The sequence below is a fragment of the Dermacentor silvarum genome, chromosome 6, assembly GCF_013339745.2.
Source record: "Dermacentor silvarum isolate Dsil-2018 chromosome 6, BIME_Dsil_1.4, whole genome shotgun sequence".
NCBI classification, from domain to species: Eukaryota; Metazoa; Arthropoda; class Arachnida; order Ixodida; family Ixodidae; genus Dermacentor; species Dermacentor silvarum.
In genome coordinates, this window is record NC_051159.1 from 177288314 (window position 1) to 177301045 (window position 12732).

At 49.2% G+C, this 12732-nt stretch overlaps 1 protein-coding gene across 3 annotated transcripts in view; it reads left to right on the forward strand.

Annotated features, from left to right (window-relative positions):
* Window positions 1-12732, forward strand: part of LOC119456450 (galactosylceramide sulfotransferase) — a 364759-nt gene that overhangs the window by 192524 nt on the left and 159503 nt on the right. For 2 of the 3 annotated variants that reach the window (XM_037718236.2, XM_037718238.2), the window contains exon 1: window positions 5778-6210. The exons of the other annotated variant lie outside the window; for it this stretch is intronic. The gene's annotated coding sequence lies outside the window, so the exon portion shown is untranslated. Of the gene's footprint in view, window positions 1-5777; window positions 6211-12732 lie in introns of those variants that run through there. 3 annotated transcript variants of the gene reach the window in all.

A 12732-nucleotide genomic window follows, 5' to 3' on the forward strand; every position in this document is an offset into this window, starting at 1 on the left:
TGAGGGAGCACGGCTCAGCGCCAAATGGGTCGCCTCCCAGTCCTCTCGTGTAGGGTTTTGGTGAGGGGTGAAGGCTGTGTTGTTTTGACAGGCCCACACCATATGGCAGGTGTCTGCCACTTCTCCACAGTGCTAGCACCGTCCTGTGACCGTAGGGGTGAAATGTTTCATTATTGCAGGACATAGCATCATATTGGTTTGAAGACTTAGTAGGATGCGCTCGTCCGCTTTCGTCAACTCCCTTGTAGGGGGAGGGCAGCATCGGGTGTAGTGGCTTTGGCGTTGCACTGCTAAGTCCGAGGGCGCGGGATCGAGTCCCGGCCGCAGCGGCCGCATTTCAATGGAGACGAAATGCAAAAACGCCTTGTGCCATGCATTGTGTGCACCTTAAAAAAACGCCAAGTTGTCAAAATGACTTCGGAGTGCACCACTACGCCGTGCTTCATAATCATATCGTGATCTTATACAAGAGAACCCATCGATTCTTAGGGTTCACTGTCGACCGTGACCTCTCCTGGGGCCCCCATGTATCCTACCTAAGGCAGAGACTCCTCTCGATCAGTCACCTTTTCAAAGCCATAGCTGGAAAAGCATGGGGATCGTCGGCGCGTTCTATGCTGCAAGTTTACAAAGCGTTCTTCATTGGTTTCTTGCGTTACAGCACTCCGCGGTGCTGTCAAGCACCCGGAGGACAAACCTCAGAGTGCTTGAGAGCATGCAAGCTCAAGCGCTTAGAACCTGTCTTGAACTACAGCGATGCGCTTCAACAGTCGCAACAATTGCCATCGCCAGGAAACATCCCATCAGTACGTATGTCGCCACAGACACCCATCGAAATCATCTTCGACACCTTTCCCGACTACAGTCTCAACGCCTTGCTTCTCTCTCGGAAAGTAGACCAGATGCAACTTTTTCGGGCATTGTGACCATCAGACTTCACACCGGCAGCAAGATCACCTTGTCCCTTGTGGTGTCTCCGGCAGCAACATGTGCGGCTTTCCATTCCAGGAGTTGCAAGGAAGTCCGACTTGCCTACTTGTACCCTGAATCAAGCCGTTCTACATCTACTGCACGATTCCGACTCCTATCGAATTCACATTTATACATATGGCTCTTCGACTCTAACCAGCTGTACTGGTGCGGTAGTTATTCCGTAGACATCATTCTGCAAGAAGTTCAAGATAAGCTACGTCACAACATCGACAGGGTCTGAACTTGCCACCCTCCGTAGCGCAGTACATTATATGTGCACTTCAGCCACCGAATCAATGGGCTATATTCCGTGACTCAAAGGCAGCCCTAGAGTCACTCTTATAGCGCTACGCTGCAGCCCACATGAACAAGTGGTAGCAGAGATACGATTACGCTACTATCAAGCGGTGGCCAGATGCCACGACATTGTATTTCAGTGGCTACCTGGGCACTGCATCATGGGCAATGAATGTGCCAACAAAGCTGCCCGGAAGGCGCATGGATAATGTGAAAGAACCTCGATACAATTGTCGCGAACGAATGCAGCGTGGCACCTCCGCAGTCTTGCTCATATTATAACTCAAAAATGAAATACACCGGAGTTTATACTAACCGGCGCCCATATGCCATGGACCCACATATGCAATTACTACTTTTACCGGGTTCTAACCGACGGGAAGAAACAATACTATGCCACCTGCGAATAGGAGCTTCCTTTACAAACGCCTAATCATTCCTAATTGGAATGGCGGACAGTGCCAGTTGCAGCACACGTGGTGTTGAGGAAACCACCAAACATCTCTTATGCGACTGCCCCAGATACGAAGTTAAGAGGGATGCCTTTCGGACAGCTTTGGGCAGAGCTTCAAGTCTCCCTTCAGTGAAGGGAAAGGGGGGGAGGGGGGGGGGGGGGGGGGGGGGGGGGGCTCATGGCTCATGGCACACACGCTCACATATATATATATAGTGAGATGTCCACCGATGCGATGCCTTTATTTCCGAGCAGCCGCCCGAGACAGAGACGAAGCGCCACACGAGCCAAAAGATGATGATGAGTCGTATGCACAAATGACGACGACGATACGCACAAATAACGCTCACACTAACTCCCCCCCTTTTCAGGAAAGCGGCCAGCAAGACCGCAAGCTAGAAAGGGTATGTACGGCGAATGTAGGGTTTCAAGCGAGAAACGTGAACGATTTCTTTAGTGTGGCGGCGGCGGTCAGTAGCTGAGCTGACAGGAGTGACGCGGTAGTTAACGGGCGAAGTTCTTTGCAAAACGGTGTAGGGGCCGATATATCTATGAATAAATTTTTCACGGAGCCCCGGTGCGCGAATAGGTACATCCTGTACATTTACAGATGGGTGGGACTGTAGAAAAAAAGCTATCCTTCAACAGCTTGACGTGCCTACAATCCCTGTTTCAGCAGGGAGGCAGCATAACATATGCGCACATACATATACACACATATACATACATATATATAGCTGTATACATAACTTCACTGACATGTTTCTCACTCACACTTTGCTTCATGTCAAGAGACAAATGCCAGAACACAGATACATAACGTTACCAGATATTACATCGAAACCGTATGCATCAGTGTCAGTTCCTTGGATGATGACCTAAAAAGATCAAATAGAATTGAATTATAGTAATTTAACAGTGTTGGTATTATGTATTTAAGGCATTGTTTCCCACGGGCTTGATGTTGTTTTCCGGACCTGTACGTGACAGTGAAGTCATATTCCTGCAAGCGCAGTACCCAACGGCCGAGGCGTCCATGACAAGTTTTTCAGGGACGACAACCAACAGAGAGCATGGTGGTCGGTCACAATTGTGAAATGGCAGCCGTAGAGATAGGGTCGAAATTTCTGTATTGACCACGTACACGATGGCGAGGCATTCCTGCTCTGTGATTATGTAGTTGTGCTTAGCAGGAGAAAGAGCGCGACTTGCATAAGCCACGACTTGCTCTTCGGACTTCTGATTCCGCTGCAGCAGGACAGCGCCAATTCCATGCCCACTGACATCAGTGTGTAGAAGAGCAGGGGTGGTTGCATCGAAGTGAGGGAGCACGGGCCCTGACGTGAGAAATCGTTTGAGGGTCTGGAAGGCGGCTTCACAATTATCCGACCACACAAAGGACGCGCTCGAATTCAGAAATTTGTGTAGAGGAGCGGCGATGGTGGCGAAGTCACGGACAAAGCGGCGGAAGTAGGACGCTAGTCCTAGAAAGCTGCGGAGTTCCTTAAGTGTGGTTGGTGGCGGAAATTGCAGCACTGCAGCGATTTTATCGGGATCAGGCTGGATGCCATGCTTACTGACGACGTGGTCCAATACATTAATGCTTCGGCTTGCAAAGCGACACTTTTTAGTATTCAGTTGGAGACCAGCCTTTGCTAGACACGCGAGAACTTGGTCTAGACATTGTAGGTGCTGGTAGAAACTCGACGAAAAGATGACAATGTCGTCCAAGTAACAAAGGCAGGTCTTCCATTTTAAGCCACGGAGCACTGTATCTATCATACGTTCAAACGTAGCTGGTGCATTGCGCAGCCGAAACGGCATCACGTTAAACTCGAAAACGCCATCAAGTGTAGCAAACGCAGTCTTTTCTTTGTCCGTCTCATGCATTAGAATCTGCCAGTATTCGAAGCGCAAGTCGAGGCTTGAAGAATACTCGGCACCTTGTAAGATATCCCAAGCATCGCCGATACGAGGCATAAACATCCTTACAGGTAATTTTGTTGAGCGCCCTATAATCGATCCAAAAGGGCACAGAACCATCCTTTCTATTAGCAAGCACCACAGGATAAGACCATGGCTTGCTGAAGGCCTTATAATGTTGCATGTCAGCATGTCGTTCTCTTGTTCTTCTATAATTTTTCGCTTCGAAGGTGACATATGGTACGGGCAACGGCGAATGATGCGAGAGCCGTCAGTTTCAATTCGATGAGTAGTTACAGTGGCCTCGCGAAGAAACGTCAAAACAAGCTTCACGTTTCATTAAATTGGTGAGGAGTGCACTGGTCTGGGCCGGATTGAGATCTGCACTCAAGAGACAGAGACAGGGGAAAAAATAATAGATCAGGAATAGGCAACAGAAAAGGAGTTCCAATCCCAGGTGTATCGACTGACCCGTATGGGTTCGAAACTACCAATCTAGCCAATTGCCTAGATTTTATTCAATGCTGCTTTGAATAATTTCATGCTAAAATAACGAGGAACAGATAGAAACAACTTTACTGTGGCCATATGTTGGGCGTCTGGGACCCCTTGTCCAGGTTTCCAATGGCCATGGTTCTGTCGCAGGCTCGCCGTACCGCGCCTGCTGAACGTGCGGGTTTCCGTTTCGTAGTTCGATCTTCCAGCTATTTAGAATTGGGATACGGTTGCTGTAGGCTCTTTGTTCAGGTGGCGGGCGTTGGCACTCCAGCGTTACTCGAAATAACGTCGGGGTGCCTCCACAGCTCTGTCAGCGGGAGGAATAGGATTTGGACTGTAATACATGTGGGAAGTGGAGAGTAGGGAACAGGTTGCATTGCAGCTGCCTTTCAGCCACCGCGTCCTCCCGAGGTAAGGACGGATGTATGGGTGGGCATTTGAGCCGGCCTTGGCTTTTAGCAGTCTAGAGACTCTCGATACCCGAGGGATGTGAATTTTGTGTCCGCTTCATCTGGGTGGAGCAGTTTTTTCTCCGGTGCCTGGAGAGTGAATTCTGAGGCCTTTGCATGAGCGAAGTCATTTCCGGGGTGAGAGGCGTGCCCATGCTTTGAGACCCGGCGTTTAGGTGGGCGTAAGTCTCTTTAGAATTTGGTGTGTGCGATGTGACATGACTTTTCGAGAAAACTGGCAGAATGTACCTTATGAGTCAGTGATGATTGTGATTGAGTCGGCCTGGGGAAGGTTTTGGGTGGCTTATGGGAAGGGCGAGTACTATGGTGCTCTCTTCTTGGGTGGCGGGGATGGTGCCGTGTGCACGGGGTTCGTGAGTGCCATCAGGCACCGTGTACGTGTGTCTAATGTGTGTGAATCCTGTACAGCATCAGCGTAAAGGAAGGCGTACTCCGGTATTTTTTTATCTGTCTGTTGAGGACTCTGACGCTTACTTCTTTGCATGCTGAGTGGCGTCCCGGGTGCATATTGCGAGGTACGGACGCCGCGATGATTATCTGTGATACAAGTCAAAACTGTCAGGTTGCTCTCCCAATTCGTCATCACTATCATCTTCTTCGTTTAAGACGTTTATGTACAATGAAGGACGAAAGCCTCTCGCAGTGATCTCTACTTTCCTCTATGGTGCTTGAGCCTACTTCATCCGATACCGGCAATATGCCTAATCTCACCCCCTAATGGCTTTTCTTTGTTATATTCGTTCAATCTTTCGGTTTATTAGGGAGAGCGCATTTCAAGAAAGCCCAATACATTTTTCTGGACTGTACAAGTATAGCGAACAGGGACAGCTTTGTCGCAACTGTTACGGGCTTGGATCCACTATGTATGCGAAGTCTCTGGACCACATCACGTTCAGAGAAATCTCGGAGGGTGTCCCACGCATGCGCGGTTGATGCCATTTGCCTCGCTATCTTCACTGCCGATGGGAAACGTTATCGTCTCGGGTGGCGACTCGTGTTTCTCTGCGCCATGCTCTGCGCGCATCATGGCGAGCAGCGCAGCGCAGCAAGAACCAACGAAAAGCAGCATCCCGCCGCGCGGCGGCGGGAGCGACGCTCCCCTCCTCGGCGGCGCGCAATGGTCCCGCCCCGCGAAGCGTTTCCGCTTCCTCCCGTGCGGCCGCAGACGCGGAGCGGAGGAGCAACTCCGAGCGCGCCCGGCCAGCCAGCGGCGGCCCGCGGAGTGATCCACGCGTCTCTTTCTTCTTTCGACCGTGTGGGTGTGTGCGTGCTTTTCCCCTCCCATCGTTCTCCCGCCGCCACACGCCGACTTCGTCCGAGGGCTGCAGCCAGCGGCATGCGGCCGGACACCTCGCTGCCACCGCTTTTGCCCCAAATGCCGTGCCGTTGTTCGTCGTGGGCCTAGAGGATCGACCAACAGAAGCTGTAACAGCAACCCGCCGACATTCCTCGCGCCCCTCCGACACCACCGCCAGTGGATTTGGGCATTCAGGTGGCCGCCAAGCCTGCCCATTTGTCCGGCCGTGCTCGCCGGCTCTGCCGAGAAGAAAGGCGGACGCGCCCCGGGCCGGTCAACGGGTGGCGGCGCGCTCGATGGTGAGTCACACAGGCGCTCTGCCTCCCTTGCGAATCCCATCCCTGCTGCTCTGCATCCGATGCGCGCACGCGACGACGCCGGCTCTCCCTGCGGCGGCGGCTGTGCTTGGGGGATCTGCGCGCGCGCGCGTGCAGATCCCTTCTCGCGAGAGGGTGAGAGAGGTCGCGAGAGATCAAAGAACCCCCGTTCCTCTTTGCTGAATATGACAGCGCGCGCGCGAGGTGACTGCGATACGCGTGGGAACAGTCGTAAACGCGTAAGTGCGGACTGGCAACTGAACAAGCGCCGGCATTGTATTCGTGAGCTCGGTTGTGGGCGCTGTTAGCGGGCGTGTTTCACTGTCACTCAGGTGACTTGGCTATTGCGGTAGTAGGGTCTTCGTGGCCGCAACGTGTGGGCAAAACTGCCGAAAACGAAAGTCAGCGTGGCCACATAGTGCAGTTATATCGGCCGCCAAAGAGCCCGACGCTCTCCGGCTACCTGAATGACATCCTGCCACCCCTGTCGGCCGCTTTTGGATCTGTATGCACATGTTAGTTATCGCGCTGTCCCTCTTCGAAGGTGTTTCGTGCACACTGCTTCCAATTCGTCCTGTCGAATCGGTTTGATGCACCACACTCTCGAAGCGCTAATGTCTGTCACAAAACATGCTTGTACCGTCGTTTATATCTAAAACAGCGAAGTACAGGCGGTCGTCATAGGTACGGCCGCAAAGCGGTAGAATGCAGTGCGGTTCCCGGGCGTCGGTTATCTGGCTTTTCCGTATGTAGAATTACTAATCAGGAAGTTCAATACATTTCTTCGATCTGTTTTTTCTGCACTGCCCTCATCTGGCTTACCGAACACGGTATTCAGTACTCGGGCTGCTTTATACACATCTAAGCGAACTTGGCGCGATAAGGTTGCAGGCGTGCCGTTTCGGCTCTGACAGAAACGACCCTGGCATGCGCAGAGTTCAAAGCATGCTGGCAATGATCAGCTTTCGCAGATTTCCTTTTTCTCTTCTCTTTCCTATGCAAACGTGCACACTTCTGTTTATAGCGTCTGTGCCGTAAACTGCGAAGTAAATAAAAGAACATTTTCGCGCTCCTACTGAATTTGAGAGAGATAAAATTAATTCGGTCACAGAGACACAGAAGAGAGACAGAAGTCATACGAGTACCTTGAGTCTCGCAGCTGCTGCGGGGGTGCTACAGTGTATTTCTCTGCAACGCAACCCTCGAGTGCTCTAGGCAGACATATGTAAGCACTTTACTTTTCGGGAATTTTCTACATTTGGTTGATAGCTGAATGAATTGAAGGATGGCTTTTACGAGGCCGAACTCGTGGTTATTGTGGCTTCCTTTCGCAAGGACTGCTTTCATCGCTGCCGCCGAAGGCGGAAAGAATTTTAATGGGAGGTCTCCAGCGCTCGAAAGTTAGCCCCTAGTAAGTATAATTTCTTTGTGGCATGTCCAACTTTACCCTGTTAGGCTTCTCCGGTGTAATATACTTGCTAGTCCCGCATACTGTGCCGTAAATGTGTAAGGCGACGTAAAAACTGTCCAACTTTTGATAGCTTTGTGTGGTTTCGGTAGTGGACTCCACCGTCCGTTAGCAGTCGTCGAACCACGATTGGGAAACTGACAATGTAGTGGACGCCATGCGACCTCTCATGCTTCTGATATAAGTACACTTGTCATGCGTTTAAGTGCGGCCGAAAAGAACGCTTTGTCCGTCGATGGGAGTGAATATCCTTGTGACCTCCCGGGGTTACGATGCCGATGTGATGAATTCGCTTACACCCTAATAGCACGAGCTGTCACGCCAGCAGAGTTCGAAGGTGGCGCTAAACAAGTAGCGAGATAGAATGTACAGATAACAGCTGAAAGGTAACCCAGCAGAGTGTTCTGTTGCTACCCTACACAGAGGGAGGGGTGATAAAGGTAAGAGAAACAAAAGGTCTCTCAAGCCGGCGCAATCCAGCGTGCCTGCGTGTACTTGCAACAGGATGCCCATTGTCTTCGCAACACTGTCGTCTTCGTTATACAGTATAACCGAACGGAACAATCAACTTCCGCGGTGCTTACAGCGTTATTACGCAAGTCACGGCGTGACAGCGCAGGTCATGATCGAATTCTTGAGCTGCTGCTGCTCTGAGTTATCTTTCCTTCAAATCATTGTATCCTCACAGCAATGTAATATAGCCTTTCCTTGCCCCCGTGTGTTTCCTTGTTTGTTCTTTCCCACTGGCTCTCCGGCCGCTGCAAGCGTTTCCGCGATCAGCATGCCCTTCTCATTCCTTGCCGCAGCTGATTGCGTGGAACACATTGTATTTGGTGCATGCCGTCGTGAAGAGTGAGACCTTGCTGGACAACTGGCCGAGTTAAACGAGCTGCGAGTCCTGACGGAGCCGTTTTCCCGGCCGCTAGCAGTTAACCACTTGTCACTTTGGCATTTCTCGCGAGCGTAGTTCATTCTCTATCATACTCGACGTTTTCGTTATTGTTGCTGCTTCCCCCCCCCCCCCCTTTTTTTTTTCTTCTTTTTTCCCTTCTCATTTCTGGTTATTCGTTGTAGCCTCGCTGCCCACAGTCTTAACGAAGTCCCTGGGAGAAGCTGCCAGAAAAACAAGATCACGTTGGACGAACCGTCTCTTTTGTGTATTTTCCATCTGACGTTGCATATCACTCTTATGCCTTAGAACTGACGTAAAGTGGCTATTCTTTTTGCTTACAAACCTAAGTTTCTTAATGAAGACAAAGTTACCAAGCCTGAGGTAGTGGTAGTTTTATAACTTTTTTTTTTTTTTCAGACCTAACTTTAATGTGACTCAACATATTGCATTTTTCGCGCAGGTTCTTCTACATGCTAACATTTGGATCAATTAAGCTTCAAAACATAATTTTTATTGCTGAATCTAGTAGTAGTAGTAGTAGTAAATCATAATATTATAATACGCGCGTGCATAGCGGAACAAACGTGCGACACCCAAGCTCGTTCGAAATAATAGACAACGCGCATGACTGTTTTGTCTGTTGCATTGAGCAGTCACATTTCGCATGCTTTGCTAACGTACTGCACTCACGCCCCTCTGGTATGTCTCTACTTTCCATGTGAATAGGTCAGCTAATTGTAAGCCCGGCGTCTTCCCTGTGCATTTCTGCCTCTGTCGGTTTCCTCGCTTAGCCTGCTGACTGCTTGCTGCGCGCAGTCACGTACCAACCGGACACAAGCAACTCTATAGGAGCTTGAGTTTGGGCTTAGATGCAGATTTTCGAAGCTGTTTGATCGCCAGCTTTTCCACGAACTATCGTCATCAGCCTATATGTATCTGCCTGCAGTGGAGATAATTACAATTAACCCCCGGAACTATATAAATTGGGAAGTTATTTTTTTAATGATACCACGGCGCGAAACGAACGCATTAAAGTAATAAAGCATTCTCCCAAAAATGCGCTCACATTATATTGCATAACGAACAAGATTAATGGTATTGTAAAACTCATCTTCAGGGCCTTATGTTGAATAGCGGAAACTGCGGAACGCGTTGTTTCTTTGCTGTACGTTGTTGCACTTTACGAAAAACGCATATTTTGAACGTTTTTCGTTAAGAGTACGAAATAACGAGACCTATAATAGCGAACGGGTAGATTTACCTCTTACAATACATTGCCGAGGTGACTGTAGTTCAGCGTCAAACATGGCAGGCTCTCAAGCACAATCAAATTTGTGGCTTTTCAAGCGACCAAATTATGCTTTGTTAGTTGAGCTATTCCCTGTCTTCAATTTAGAACATTGCTTTTATGTTCTTACACTTGAACTTAGGATGACATGTTCCATAATTTCCTAGGCAAAAAGCAAGATTGTATTCCTTTTTAGAGATATATGCGCTCTTTCAATGGGCACATTCGCACAGTATAGTAGTTGATATGTAGCTATCCTGACACGCACTCAGATGCAGAACGAGAACATTGTGCTAATGCGAACACACTCGACTGCAGCTCATGCACGAAGCCCCCGCCATCGAGCATATTACTATAATATGCAGTGTTAGCTGCATGCTGCTGGATGTTTCCGCTAAAGAGAGGAATAGGGATAGAAGTGTGCCGAATTGGTTATTCGTGCCCACGTCTCGCGATACCTAAATGTACCTCTTGTCATTTCTTCTAGAAACTAAAGGGAATGGGGGGCCTTAGCAAGATAACGTATAAGGACAAGCAGCTTAACCGCGGGCTATATCTCCGCTTAGATACCCTGTACTGCAGGTGAAGGGAACAAGGGGTACGAATGAAAAGAAGGGTACAGTGAAAAAGGAGAAATGTAAAGCACGCCGATATTTCTCTTTTTATGCCAAGCGGCATTGAACTGCGTTCTTTTTGTATCTATATATGGCGCAGAATTGACGTGCATCAGCAAAGCGGTTGCAAGACACACACTGTTACGTGAACTTCGATTTTTGTAATGGTTCAAGCTACGTAACGAGCTCGTCGTCATTATCCCCATCTTTACCTCTTGCGTGGTGGCTATGGTTTGTTTTAAATGCATATGTACAGTGCTCAGCGATTGAAACGCGATACTGGGATCGCGTGGCTACGGCCGTCTTTTTTTTTTTTTTTTGCGCCACCAGTGGGTGCCGGGTGATCGCTTTGAGACCAGATGCGTTCGCAACGCGTCACAATTTTAACTCACAAACGCTCTCGCTTTCATTGTACACCACGGTGCATCAGGTCGGTGTCTCCAGCGCTCACGGTCGGTGCAAAAAGCGCTGGCAGCTATGCGCTCCGAGTATCGCGTTTCTATCTCCGAGCACTGTACACCTAGATATGTATAATCTCAAGTTTTACAACGGCGCTGCTGCGTTTTTTGAAGTGCACAAGCCTGTATGACCGCCTGTGACGAAACTCGGCGATGAACGCTGGACTGTGTAAATGTGCAAGGTGTGAACTTCTCTCTTCCTTCTCTTTCAATCCCTTCTCCCCCTTCCCCAGTGCAGGGTAGCCTACCGGGCTCAGCCATGTTAACCTCCCTGCCTTTCCCTTATGACTTTTCTCTCTCTCTCTCTCAAGTTTTATAGTTCTTATGATGTATTTCATACCCGATTTCTCTTCACGGTTAATCGTTCGCGCATTCCTCATAATAACAGAGCCTGATGATAAGTGGTTCTTGAGGGAAAGGGAAAGGTTGGCGCTATCTTCTGCAGCCCTTGAGGGAGCACGGCTCAGCGCCAGAATAACAGAGCCTGAGCACCGCTGTATGGAGAGAAAGAAGGGAAGGAAAGACAGGGAGGATAGCTAGTACCGGCTGGCTACCCGGTGTATGGATATGTTATACAACTACTGCGGGTATACGAGGGTGAGCGGGAAATGCAGGAATCTAATCAGAATCGCAGCAGGTTTTCTACCGTATAAAAAGACACAACGCGAACGCCATAACGCGCTAACTATTGGTAGGAGAACTGAAAGCTGGGCGAGTTCGTAATGATTTGTGCTGGTGAGTTGCGCAACAAACGCGTGGACGAAAGGGGAAGGCACGGGCGACGCGCGCACAAGCTATAGGTGCCTCGCATTTGCTTTTTGACAAGCGAAGAAGACTTTAGCTTATGTAAATAAGATCACTACAAGAAGAGGCGAAAACTCTTTCTCGAGACGTAGTTATGCGAATGTTAAAACGAGAAAGACCATATGTGTTCAAAGATTGCATTTCGTTTATCGGATACGCCGTTTCTGTTTTGTCATACCGATGTTCAGCAAGCCTTTTTGAGTAATCGATATGGTTACGTTCCAGTTTCCGATGGAACTGGCGGATAAGAGGCGGCCTCCGTATTCTCTCCACTCGCCCTTTTCTCGCTGTCGCATACACGCCACGCACTCGGAAGTAAAATACAGTTAATCTTTTTCGTTGCTTTCCTTGCTTTCTTCCTTTATTTTCTTACTTGGGGTAAGATTGGATGCACGTGTAGCGCGACATAGCGGAGCGCGCCTATTGAAGTTTGAAGAGAGTGAGTGTTCTTTTTAGCCGTAAATGAGAGAAATTTACCGAGAGTTGAGTTTACTTCCCTTCTATTAATGAGTTGTTTATTTTTTTCTCTACCTCCGGAACTCGACTTGCCGTGCTGTATCGCCGGCAACTGCTGTTACGCTTTTTGTTGTTCATTAAACGTGGAGAATATGATATCCGCCCACAGTACATCGTCCATATTTCTAGCTTTCAGGAAGATCGGAAAAATAATAAAACTTCTCGAGAGAACCGCGCACCGAATTAACAGTTCCGGAGACATTTTCCGAGAACTTCTCCCGGCGGCCACCTCTTCGCGTGCTTTCATTTTTCTTGTTCAAACTCTCGTGTTCACGTCGCTTTGCAAGCTGCGAGGCTGGAAGCTTGCCGCAATGAACAAAGAAAACAACACCGCAGCCTTGCGAGACCCGAAAGGCGGATGACAGCAGCGCGCGCCGCATCCTATGGACTCGTTTATCTCGTGCGCACCGCAGCCGATGCGCATAAACTTCTTGTTTCCATAGAAGAAAGAAAGAAAAAGAAAT